Here is a 12288-nt window from a genome sequence, read left to right as displayed (position 1 = left end):
TAGAGAAGTAGGGAAATATAATAATAAAGGGAAAGGAGAGAGGGAGAGAAGGAAAGATTCATAGAGATAGAGGGAAACAAAAGAAGGTGTAGGTAGACATGAAGATTAAAGGAAATAAAAATACAGTGATAAATGAATAGAGATATAAGAAGAGGGTGAATGTGAGATAAAATAGAGAGAGTTAGGGAGACATAGAGAGACATCTAGATGGTGATATAGATTCATAGAGATCATCATATTAATACTTAGTTTTCTCTAATTCAAAAAATATTGAAGATATCATGCTAGAACTCTCTTATTGATTTTATATCCACTTCATACTTAATTTGTCTTCTTTAGGTCATCTTTTTTAGGTTTAAGTGTATGTGCATACATTAATGATTATTAGTAATTGTAAAACTTCATCTTCTTCTTATGTAACAATATTTCCATGCTTAAATGAATACACTATTTATTTGATTATATATCTATAAAATTGGTCTGTACAATGAAGGCTAGCCATCTACAATCCAAGGTTTTAATTCAGCTAACAAATGGAGAGCTTTTCAAGCTTCTAATTTCTTTCATGGAGTTCTGAATAAATCTCAAGGTTCTCATTTAGGTGACCAACTGCCAGGAGGTCCATGAATAGACCCGCTGATTTTCCACTTTTGGTGTTGGGAGGTCTTGGAACATCAAAACCCACTTTGTTACCTTGTGGGAAGAAGGTCATTGCTGATCCAATAAGGGGAAGTCAAATTCTTGTCTCCCTTGGGTGAGTGGAGTTTTTAACCTATTGGGAAGTTGTATTGTCTATGTTGTATTCATTTGGAAGTGAGTCATAACTCTTGTTTAGTCCTTGTGGAGTTAGGAGAATTTGGGTAGTAGGTTGATTTGTTTGGTGCTTCCTTTTGCATACTCTACATCATCCCCCATCTTGAGTCCTTTCTATGACATGTAAGGGAAATCTTACATAGTCTAATTCTAACTTTTTTAAATATTTAAATTGTTGATAAACACTCTTCTCTCATAGCAATTTCAGAGTTGACTCAATGCATGTTTGTGCAATAATTTTTTATATGTTGGTAATGCAATATATTAATTTGATAATATTTAAGATTAACCTGAATAATTAAATTTACAAATTTTTTACATAGAAAGAATCATTTATAACCATTGCATTGTACTAAAATGAATCTAATCTACACATTAATCTAGGACACCTGCATGGTTGATTATTGTTTGTATGAATACAAAGTTGGTGTAGTTGAAGAATTTGACCTTGGGTAACACAAGATAACACAACTCTTGCGATCTAGTGATCCCTCCCAAGGTATTTTCTATACCACTAATCCTGATAGAAAACTTAAGACATAAAATATATGGGTGAAATAGAGGGTAGGAGCATAGTTATAATATCACTTTGTGCATTAGGTTAATACTATAAAGGGTAAGATTGGTGCAATGTTGATTTGTAGGTAATACCATCATAGATCTTGCATTGTTACTACGCTTATTGGGGCTTGTATTATATTATCAGCTATTTTATCTAATGCTCAGTGTATTTTCAATTTGATTGCTTCGATTTGGAATAAACTGGTAGCAGATATTATTTTTGTTAAGGGAAGTGTTAGGTATATTATAGTAATGGATTTCTTTCTAGGGCATTTGATCCTTTTGTGACTACCTTGGAAACAAGTCAAGCTATCAAGCAACGCCTCTTAAACTTTGTGAGATCAATCTTGACTGATAAAGTTTATTGCCAATCAATATTGTATCAAAAATTCAAACTAATTAAGTATTGAATTAAACTTGATAAAAAAATGACAGAGAAGGAAAACTTTAAACATGAACAAGATCATAAATCATATGACGATGACATATTAGAAATGATTAACTTATGCTTAAATAGTGATAAAGTTTATTGTTAATCAATATTCTATCAAAGTTTCAAATAGTTAGGTATTGAATTTAATGTCATACATGAACATATCTAATTTAATGTCATACATGCACATATCTAACTTAATGTCATACACGAACATATCTAATTTAATGTCATACATGAACAAACATATAATATAAAATGATAACCAATAATGTCACATATACATTAACAAACAAATAATATATTATGATAACCAATAATGTCGTATATGAACAAACATATCATATATTAACCAATAATGTCATAAGTTGAATAATGTCATACATCAAATATAAAATGTCATATATACATCAAATGTGTATCGAATATGTCCACTGATGCCTATATATATACATGTCTATTAATTATATCTTTTCCTTCCCATGAGGGGAAGGAAACAAATCTCTCGAGGTCTTATGTCGTCATGTGGAGGGAGACGGTGGAGATGATGGGGTCCTCCTGACATGCTCGCTCGTCCTCTTGTTGAGGCTCTTCTCTAACTCAAGCTGATACAAACAAAGTAGATTTGAATCAATATTTATTATACGTTAAAATCAAATATATGTACACACAAAATTAATTATTTTCTTATAGCCATCAAATAGTCACTCTGTATGTCCACCTTGAAGGCTCATGGATGATCAAGTGTGACGAGACACTACAACAATTTAATCAATACTTATAAATAACATTAGAAATTTTGATACTAACTATTATAAACAACAACTAAAATCAAGAAAATTCTTTCATACCTCAGTCAATGGCTGTGAGCTATCCATAGCTGCGGCCACCCCACTATCGACGGACTATCGAAGATGAGGAGGAGTGTCTGACGTCATGAGCTGCATTTCATACAATACATGTTACATGTAACATGAAATATGAAACAAATATAATCAAATGAATTAAATTAACATGAAACAAATGTACCTGTATGTAGCTCATATGATGTCTATGCTCTGAGTCCGTAGTAAATGTTGACGGTCCTGTAGAGAACTGATGCACATGCATAATTTTTTTCATCAATTCTTAATATGATTACTTAATGAATAAATGTATTAATTTCAATGATTAAATCAATACATACCTCTGAACTTGTGGATGTGACAAAAATTGAGGCCGGAGGATCGCTGCTAGACCCGCCAACACTCTGACCCTGAATTTTGAACAATGTCAATAGAGGCTAATTAATTAATCATTCACTATACATATAAAATGTGATCAAATTAGTAAATTATAATTTTAATTTACTTGTGTGTCAATCCCAAATGTTTCATTTAGGAACTAATTAGTGATGAGCCCATCATCCTCACCATCTCCAGCATGAGTACCGAATGTGCATAAGGATCCGCATGAAGCGCACATGTGACCATGACGCGCAGAAGGCTCCCCCTCAACTAATGGGCTCATGGAATGGATGAGGGTCTGTGTCAAAGTATTAATGGTCTCTAGAGCACTGGCCTCTACATGTTCCTTCACAACTGAAGGAATAATCATATGCTCGCATTGTGGCTTGACCACAGGTGCCCTAACTACATTAGGGTCACGACATGCTCTCGACCTCTCAAATGATGATCCCCCACCTCTACCCTGGGAGTCTAATATATCAAAATAATTGGGGATCTCCCCAAGGACAAACTCACAATACAATTTCTTCGAAATAAATATGGGGACCTCGTGATTGTTGCAAGTAGGGGCATCAAAAACCATCCACCATCTATCCCAAAAGTTATTTCTAATAGCATCATGTATGCACCAATGGATAGGGAACTGTTTAGTACCCTATCTAACAGTATTTTGCTCACCAAATTTTCTAAATAATGTACATTTTCTACCTTTTGGTATAACTTTTTTTTTAGCATCTTCATATGACAATTTATTTGCATAAAATCTTTTTTGTTCATCCCTCTTAACCCGCCAAATATCTAACTGACCACTAATTGAGGCTATCTGGGTGTTAATGGATTTGAGGGATGATGCCAATTGAACCCTCATTGGATTGGTTTGTCCAGATTCTTTCAAATGACCAATGAGTCCTTCTAATTTAGTTTTGCCTCTTTCTATTTCATTTATTATATTTTCTTGTGTGCCAGGCGGAGGTCTTGCAATTGGTTCAAGTTGCAAAATTTGTTGTTCTTCTTGGGGAGGGTTTTGGTTTTGAGGTTCTTGAGGGTTTTGAGGTTTTTGTGGATTTGCAGGTTGATTATTGACATTTCTTGATAAAAAATCAATTGAAATCGAAATAAATAAACAAATATAAATAAAAATTGTAAAAAACCTACAAAACAATATGAAAAATGTATCAAACAATGAAAAATGAAGTTTAGATCACATACAGCATGGGCGTGGGTGTGCTTGTGATCTCAAATTTTGCCGACGAGGAGGCATATCAGCAAGGCGGGTGATGAAAAGTGTTGTTTTATGCAACTTGCGTACACACTGCTATTGAAAGAAGCTAAAAAACTAAGATAAAATAAATGCACTGCGGGTATGCAGCCCATTTATAAAATTTTACCTTTTTTAAAGCATGTACGTGCTATTCAAAAATGGGAAAAAAAAAACACCACAACTCAGTGCATATACCCAAGGCTATTATTATGTTTCTGATATCTTTTACATTCTATATGTGCTTAGATGATCTTTATCTAGCTTTTAATAATACCATAACTTGTCATTTGTCTACAGTGGAGACACCATTTTTCTTCTCTTTATTACAAGATTTTTAAAATATAATAAAAGATGTCTAAAATTATGATATTGCTATCAAGATTTAACTATGTAGCTTTTGAGTCAGACTTATTGACTCGTGTTTCATGAGTAGTGATTTGCATGAATCTGTCTCTCATGACAATAAATGAGACACTTAGCACTCATTGAATCTAGGTGATGCTCACAGAGGTGAAGCATTGGGACTTCCTGTGAGGTCACTCATCTTAGTACTAATCCAACTAAAAGAACAAGAAAGCAATGTTTGAATTTAGCAACAACAACAACAACAAAAGATCATTTGGATTTGGGTAATGAACAAACTTACCCTAAACATCATATTCAGACTCAAAGAAAATTTAAAGACCTAGCAACTAACATGTGCTTGGTTCTTTATTTACTTTTAAAGATTTTTTTGGTTTTGAAAAAACCAATATTTTGATTATAAATAAAACAAAGCTACTCCAAGAAAAAACTATCAATTTGCTAACATCTTATAATCAAATTATGGGTAGTTAAAACTCATTATGCATCTCCTCCTTTGTTTGTTCATTGTCAATTATCTATACATTCTTGAGCATTGTCTTTCATCTTGACTAATTCTACTATTTTGTACTCCATACATTGTTGTCTGTAATTGAATTTTAATTGCACGTTGATGTATCCTTTGTAGTAATGTTGTCAATCCATTATTGTAGTCTAACTACTTTTTGACATCGATGATCTCTCACATTTTGAGACAACCATGTTTCTCTTTAAAATAGACACATCTTCAATAGAAACAATAATATATTTCTTTGAACACTTCATTTGATTGATTAGGGCATTTTTAAGGGGTTAGAATCAAGGTCATTTCATTATTATAGGCCACCTTCTTTCTATTATTCAAACTTATATTCTAAGTCAATGAAATACTTCCACCTAGTTGCATGTTCCACACAAATCTTCCTTCAATTATACTGGCCCCACAGATTAAACCTATAATTGCTATTTCATCAAAGGACAATTCATCTAACTTTAGTACCACATTGAATAGTTGATAGCTCATTTTCTTGCATCAATGAACAAGTTTATCATGTGGGAACAAGTGGAAGAAATTTCAACCAAAATTTTAATTCAAAAGGAACTATATTTACTTTCTCATAATTTGATAAGTGATTTCTACCACTCACTAGAAATGTGAGATAATTAAAAGACTACTTTAGTTATTGGGAAAAATCAACACAAGTCTACTACTTATATGATGAATCTTGTAAAAAACATATTATGATTGGATTATGTTTAAGGTGGTCAAACATACACCTATTTATCTTTATTCTTAACAATTATGTACTACAACATTGAAATTTTAAATTTTTACCAAGTAAAATAATCCTTTTTTTTCAAAATATAGCTAGTAGCTTATAAACTACATTTAATTTTCACAGCATTATTCTGGCCAAGTTTGGGGCCCATCCCTCTAGGTTGGCTGCCATTTTCAACATGATTTGGTTTCTTCATCATCTTCATGGTTTTGTTGACTCTGTTGGTGACTGATGTAGATACTCTTACTTGGCTTACTACTCTTTTGTCTTTGTGGCAGAGTCTAATCCGACCTCCTGAGCCTGTTGCTAGTTCACAAAGGCTTCATCTTTGTTGGGTTCAATTGGGATAGATATTAACCACGTCCCTCCATTCCAGTTCTCTCTCGATGTTCCCACACACCTCCTCCCCTCTCAGCAAGAGTTGAACCAACATGTTAGACTTAATATTTATAGATAGCATATCTCTATGATATGATGTAACTTGGCTAGTGGGTTATGCCCGAAGATGGCTTTTTATGCAAAACACTTTCTGATTATCATTGACGGTATCGTTGTGCCTCCTAGTTACTTGTCTCGGCATTGGTGTCATGCCTTATGCATCTCTTTGCGCTCCTTTAGGGTTGGATCCCATCGGCTTCAAATTCAAACTAGTAACCACATGGGCAAAGAGGACTAGACCTGTGACTTGTGTACTTTGGGCATGGCTGAGACAGAGATCCAATTCATCTTTCACTAACCTACCTACTACAAGATTAGTGAGAGATTCTATTGCTTATTTAGGGATTTTAGCTCCCTCATGATCTTCTTCATCTACATGGACCAGAGATGCCTCACACTATACCTTGGATAAACTATGAACCTCTGTAACCACACCTTACAACTTTTATTTCCCTAGAGAGTGACCCTGGTTCAGCTCATCATTGATTTCTTCTCTCTCTTGTCTCCAACATGTGAGACAAAGTGGTCTTCTAGTGCCACCATCACTAATCACTCTAAATCTACAAGATCTTGTAGTAGTTATACTCGTCAATGACACCATTCCAACTTTTCTTGGCAGTGATTTAGGGCTCTTTCTTTCCCTAGTCCATACCCTTTGATGCTTGGATTTTTTCTTTTGAGGAAGGACCCTTAGTCCTTGCCTCGTTCTTGTGCTTCTTCACGTTTCTCTTGCTTTTCCTATTTTCTTTCTTTTCTTGGAAACATTTGGTGCCCTAGCTACCAGGGGTCTCTTATCTTGTTCACTTTTTAATCCCTTAGACCTTTGTGGTCTCTCGTTGGACATATATTAATAAATTTATCTTATCTTATCTTATCTTACATATCTTTTTATAGAAGATTGATAAATTGTTTAAATTTTTAATTTTATTGCCACTTAAAAGCCTTGTTTTTCATATCATGATCCTACACATGCCTAGGGATGCATATTTGTGTACTATATGTTTTGTGTTTACCAATGATTTGTTCACTTGTTCTTTATTGCACTCCTAGTTGCAAAACTTGTGTTGTTCATTAGTTTCACATCTACATGTATATAATCATTGTCATGTTTGTCTCACAATTTCATGTTTACAATATTTATGATGAAACATCTACAGATTGCATGTTTATAATCCTAATGATGTGTATATATTGTTAATATTCTTATTAGACTCATTCTGTTTTACATTTAGTGTTTTCTTTCAAGATCTTTATCTATCTTTTAAGTCAGATATTATTACCTAGCCAGTTGTCTATGGTGAGATTTTTTTTCCATGTTAATTATCTTACATATTATCCTAATCATATTTAAATGATAGAATTTTATATTATTACTCTTATCATGCTCATGTCATATATATATATATATATATATATAACTTGGTGCATATCATTATATTGAGTATATCCTACACATTCTATATGTTCTTAGATGATCTTTATCTAGTTTTTAATAATACCATTACCTTATCATTTATCTATAGTGGAGACATCATTTTTCTCCTCTTTATTACACAAAATCATGTTTCCCCTCTTTATTGCATAGTTATGATGTATGCTCATACATGTTTATTAGATAAAGCATCATGATTTGGTTTCCTTTATTATGCAAGTAAATCTTATTTGTACTCCTACAAACTTATTTTCATGCATAAAAATATTGTGATTATGTTTTTAGTCTCCTTCAATTATTTGCAAACAAATTGGAGGGATATAATAAATTTACAACTTGTGCTTGTTATTGTTCCCCTATTCAAGTGTAATGGGGGAGTTTATAACTTTTTATGAAAGGCAATATTGAGCTATATTTTCATTTATCTTTTCTATTTTAAATGAGAGCTCTTTTTAAAATTGATATTTTAAAATGTGTCAATATTAATTATTTTACAAGTTTTGATGTTTTCAATGTTCAATATAGATTATTCTTGTGTAAAAGATATCTTAGGTACTAATTATTTATTCTAACATATATTTTTTCATGAATAGACCTTTACATTATGTTGGTAAACAGATTGGTTCTTTTAAATTCAACTCTCAAATGCCCAGACTCAAAAGAACAATTAGATACCAACAGTTGGATAATCTATCTTCAAGTTGATAGATTTCCTCTAAATTGAAAGGTACAGGTCCCTTATCAAATGATACTCAATGAATTTATTTGTTCCTAAACTAATTGGGTACATTCTTAATTGAAGAACGAAAGAGAAAACCGAGCTAGCCCTAGATAGAACTAACTCAGGCAAATTTTAGCTCCTAAACCTAGCCAATACCAAGAACCCACAATTCTTATGACTCCTTGACATTGGTAATGCAATGATGTTGTTAATTATGCAGATGCAATGACATAAAATGAAAATGGAGATTAACATATTAATCCCTACAACAAGAACAAATAATAGTGCTCTGATCTATCACCCATTCACCATTTAGTTGAGAATGTAAGAAAGTGCTCAAGACTAATTATAACAATACTCCGATTGAAAGTAATCAGAAAAAGTGATGCTTAAATACTTTGGTTCATAACAAAACCTTTCTTATCTTAAACACAACAAACATAATACTTGGATAACATTTGCTCACAATCTCTGCCAAATCTGTTACAAAAATTCATCATTAATCTCCAGTGCATAACCAAAATACAAAAATTAAAATGCCTTCCTCCCTCTACTCCAACTATCCTATTTTCTGCCAAAAAGAAGAAGAATGTCCAATCCCTCTCAAAATTGACCATAAATACTGTCCTTGTAGAAATTATTCAGTTTCTTCGTTGGTGACTTTTCAGTTACTAAAACTGACCTTTCAATTTCTTGCTTATGACTTCTCATATTTATGTCTTCATAGCTTTCGGGTTTCTCTTTCATATTTGAATCTATTTCCTCTTACCATCGTTATGCATAATTCTTTCAATTGTTTTCTTTATATAATTCTCACTTTCAACATCTAAAGCACTGGTTGCTTTGTCGAGTACTAAAACTGATGGGCTTCTTAAAATTGCTCTAGCAATAGATATACGTTGTTTTTTCCCCCCACTAAGATGAGAATTAATGAAGCCCAGCTGATAGATATCTTCCTTTGAACATCTTATACAAATGAGCTAAAGAGTAGCCAATAAATAAACTCGTGAAAATACACAAGGCAGGCTATAGTGACTATGAGGCCTGAACACATCTTTGTGGACTAATTTCCATCCTGTTTCTTCTTGGGCTTCATCCTATATCTTTAGTTGGTCATATTTTGAAATGTCCCTATACCAAGTTCCCATCATGATCATTGCCACTGTGCCAAGAGGGAACAACACAATCATCAATGAATTAATTATGGAGAACCAATGGATTTGATCATCTGACATTAGCACATATGTATTTCATCCAGATACCCATTTCACAGGGTTATCCTTGAAAGTAACATCATAACTGAAGATGAAATCTTTACCTTCCTCTACCTCCTAGGGAGTGTCAGAACTTAAAACATAGCGCTTACTGCTTGCCTTGTAGGTTATCAAATGTGGATTCTTAGGCTCCCAAAGCTACTCATATTCATGTTTTACACTGAAAGGTGTGACTTCAAAACTAACAATAAGTGGAGTATTAGTCTCTACATCTTTGTGGTACTTCGATTCAAAGTTCAAATGGTTGTGGATAAAATAGTTTTCTTCTGTACTCGCTACATAGCTTGCTTTGAAGTCAACACGGAAGCCATGTTCATAGGAATATGTTGGGGTTCCATCCCTCCTTTGCTTGGGTACTACCGCAGGAACATTATCAAGAATCATTCACACGCGATACTCATCATCTATTTTTTCCTTGAAATTCTTCGCAGAATCCAACTTTTTCATAGACATAATTGCGCAACTTGTTCTTTTTCATCCCAAACAAGTGCGAAAAGTTCTCAATGTGATCCCCGTGAAGAACTCCCAAATTTTCAGCACCGTTGACGATCTCCTTTGTGTTGGAAATGATTGAAATGATGATAAGGAAAGTTGTTGGAATGATCATATGGAACTGGTAAAGAATGTTCTCAATCATTGTTTTGTCATTGATGTCAAACTTGCTACTTGCAAGAATGACAATTGCTTTAGTGATCCAAATACTATCAATTAGTTGATTGTCAAGGAGGAGGCAATCAATAAAATGTAACTAGAACACCTAGAGAAAGGTTGAAGTTATGATGTTGTAATGAAGTACAAGGATTAGCTAAGCCATTGATGAAAAAGTGTATTTGATGACATACTATAAGATACAGAGAATGGGCACATTGAAACATATCAAAGATGTAAGGCTTTAGCTAAGACATCTATAAAGCCTAACTAAAGTTCACTAGAGAGAAGGAGCCGAGCAAGCTAATAAGTGTTGAAAAAATTTCTAGTTGAAGCCGAGCACCAGTAAAACCAATAGTGCCAAGTAACATAGAGATGTCGAGCACGAATAAAACCAATAGTGCCGAGTAACATAGAGATGCCGAGCACCAGTAAAACCAATAGTGCCGAGTAACACAGAGATGCCGAGCACTAGTAAATCAATAATGCCGAGTTGCTGCATTATTTTGAAAATCAAAGATTCACCAGATCTAAGCTGACAAGGTTGTTACTTAGAAGTTTTTGAATTAAATGGAAGATAAGAATGATGAGTTGGTGGCACAGAACACCATGTAGAACATTTTTAAGGATACAACTGACGAAGTTTGTAGGTAAGAACAAGATATGAGGTAGATACATTGTATACTACCTAATCCATTCGAAACCCTAAAATTGGAGAGGGAGAATTGAACGGCAAAGGGAAATCAAATTTCTATTTAAGGAGTCATAAGTTAATAAAGAAATAGTGAGAGGTGGTCAGGCATGAAAGCATGAAATGTTGAAGGAGGTGCTAAGGAGGAAAGAAAGCATAGTTACTTTGTTTTAGTAAGAAGACCCCTGATTTGGATGGATTGGTACAATGAGTTAGAAGACTCAAGGAGACGAAGCTTGAGAAGAAGACAAGTAGTCAGAGCTGAAGTGATTGAAGCCAAGCATAGGGATTGAACTGAAAGTATGATATGAAATCTGCAAAGTATGTTGTAAGTTATATTAGATCAAAAGGCCATTATCGTTACTTTCTAGCAATTGTAACAGTTAGTTTAAATCCTATGGACTTAGGTTGGTTTGATAGCCATGAGATAAATATTTTAACAGGGTGACATTCCAAGTGAATGTTCAAAAGTCCTTTAACCAGGCCCATTCCTAACAGTTTGGTGAAATCCTCTAACAAGGTCACATTTAACAGTGTGTTGTAAGCCTTTAACAGGGCATGCTTTTAACAGGGCATCACTTCAGAAGAGTGAGAATCAAGTAGCATGTTACTGGTGGTTTTTCCCAAATTGGGTTTCCACGTAAATCATTGTGTCATGTGTTGATCTTGCATGTTTTATCTTTGCATGTTGATTTACTGTAACCAGCTAATATCGTTGATTCAAGTTTGGATGGATAAAAAGTATTAATAGGGCATTTGGACCTTGAATAACTGATTCACACCCCCCCCCCCCCCCCCCCCCTCTCAGTTATTCTAAAGAATTCTAACACTTTGGCTCCAAATAACAGTAATCATAAGGAAGTTGTGTCTTAGTTAAGGTTAGCTTGTCCACTTTTACCTGTGGCTCATCACCCTCGAAGTGAAGACAAACATTATCCATATGAATTGTTGGCACACCTCGCATTTTATTCTCGCAGTCTCTGCATATTTCCAATGGTTGTGTATATAAACTAGCATATTGTGAATCATACCCATATGACCTTCTCTTTGGCAGAGAATTAGCGAATAACTTCTCCTTGCGAAAAATAAGAAAATAGCTTCTCCTTGTGGAAAATAAGAAAATAGCTTCTCCTCATGGAAAATAAGCATGGGAGGGTATTTTTCGCCA

At 33.8% G+C, this 12288-nt stretch overlaps 1 pseudogene; it reads right to left on the bottom strand.

The window, feature by feature from the left end:
- The window catches only part of LOC149577719 (transmembrane 9 superfamily member 7-like), a 68477-nt pseudogene extending 56393 nt beyond the window's left edge, over positions 1–12084 (bottom strand).
- Between the last annotated feature and the right edge of the window lie 204 nt (positions 12085–12288).

Source organism: Cupressus sempervirens, chromosome 1 (assembly GCF_028749045.1).
Source record: "Cupressus sempervirens isolate cs-2001-9-10 chromosome 1, ASM2874904v1, whole genome shotgun sequence".
Classification (NCBI taxonomy): Eukaryota; Viridiplantae; Streptophyta; class Pinopsida; order Cupressales; family Cupressaceae; genus Cupressus; species Cupressus sempervirens.
Note: the sequence above shows the minus strand (reverse complement) of the source record. Positions and strands in the feature narration are given on the sequence as shown.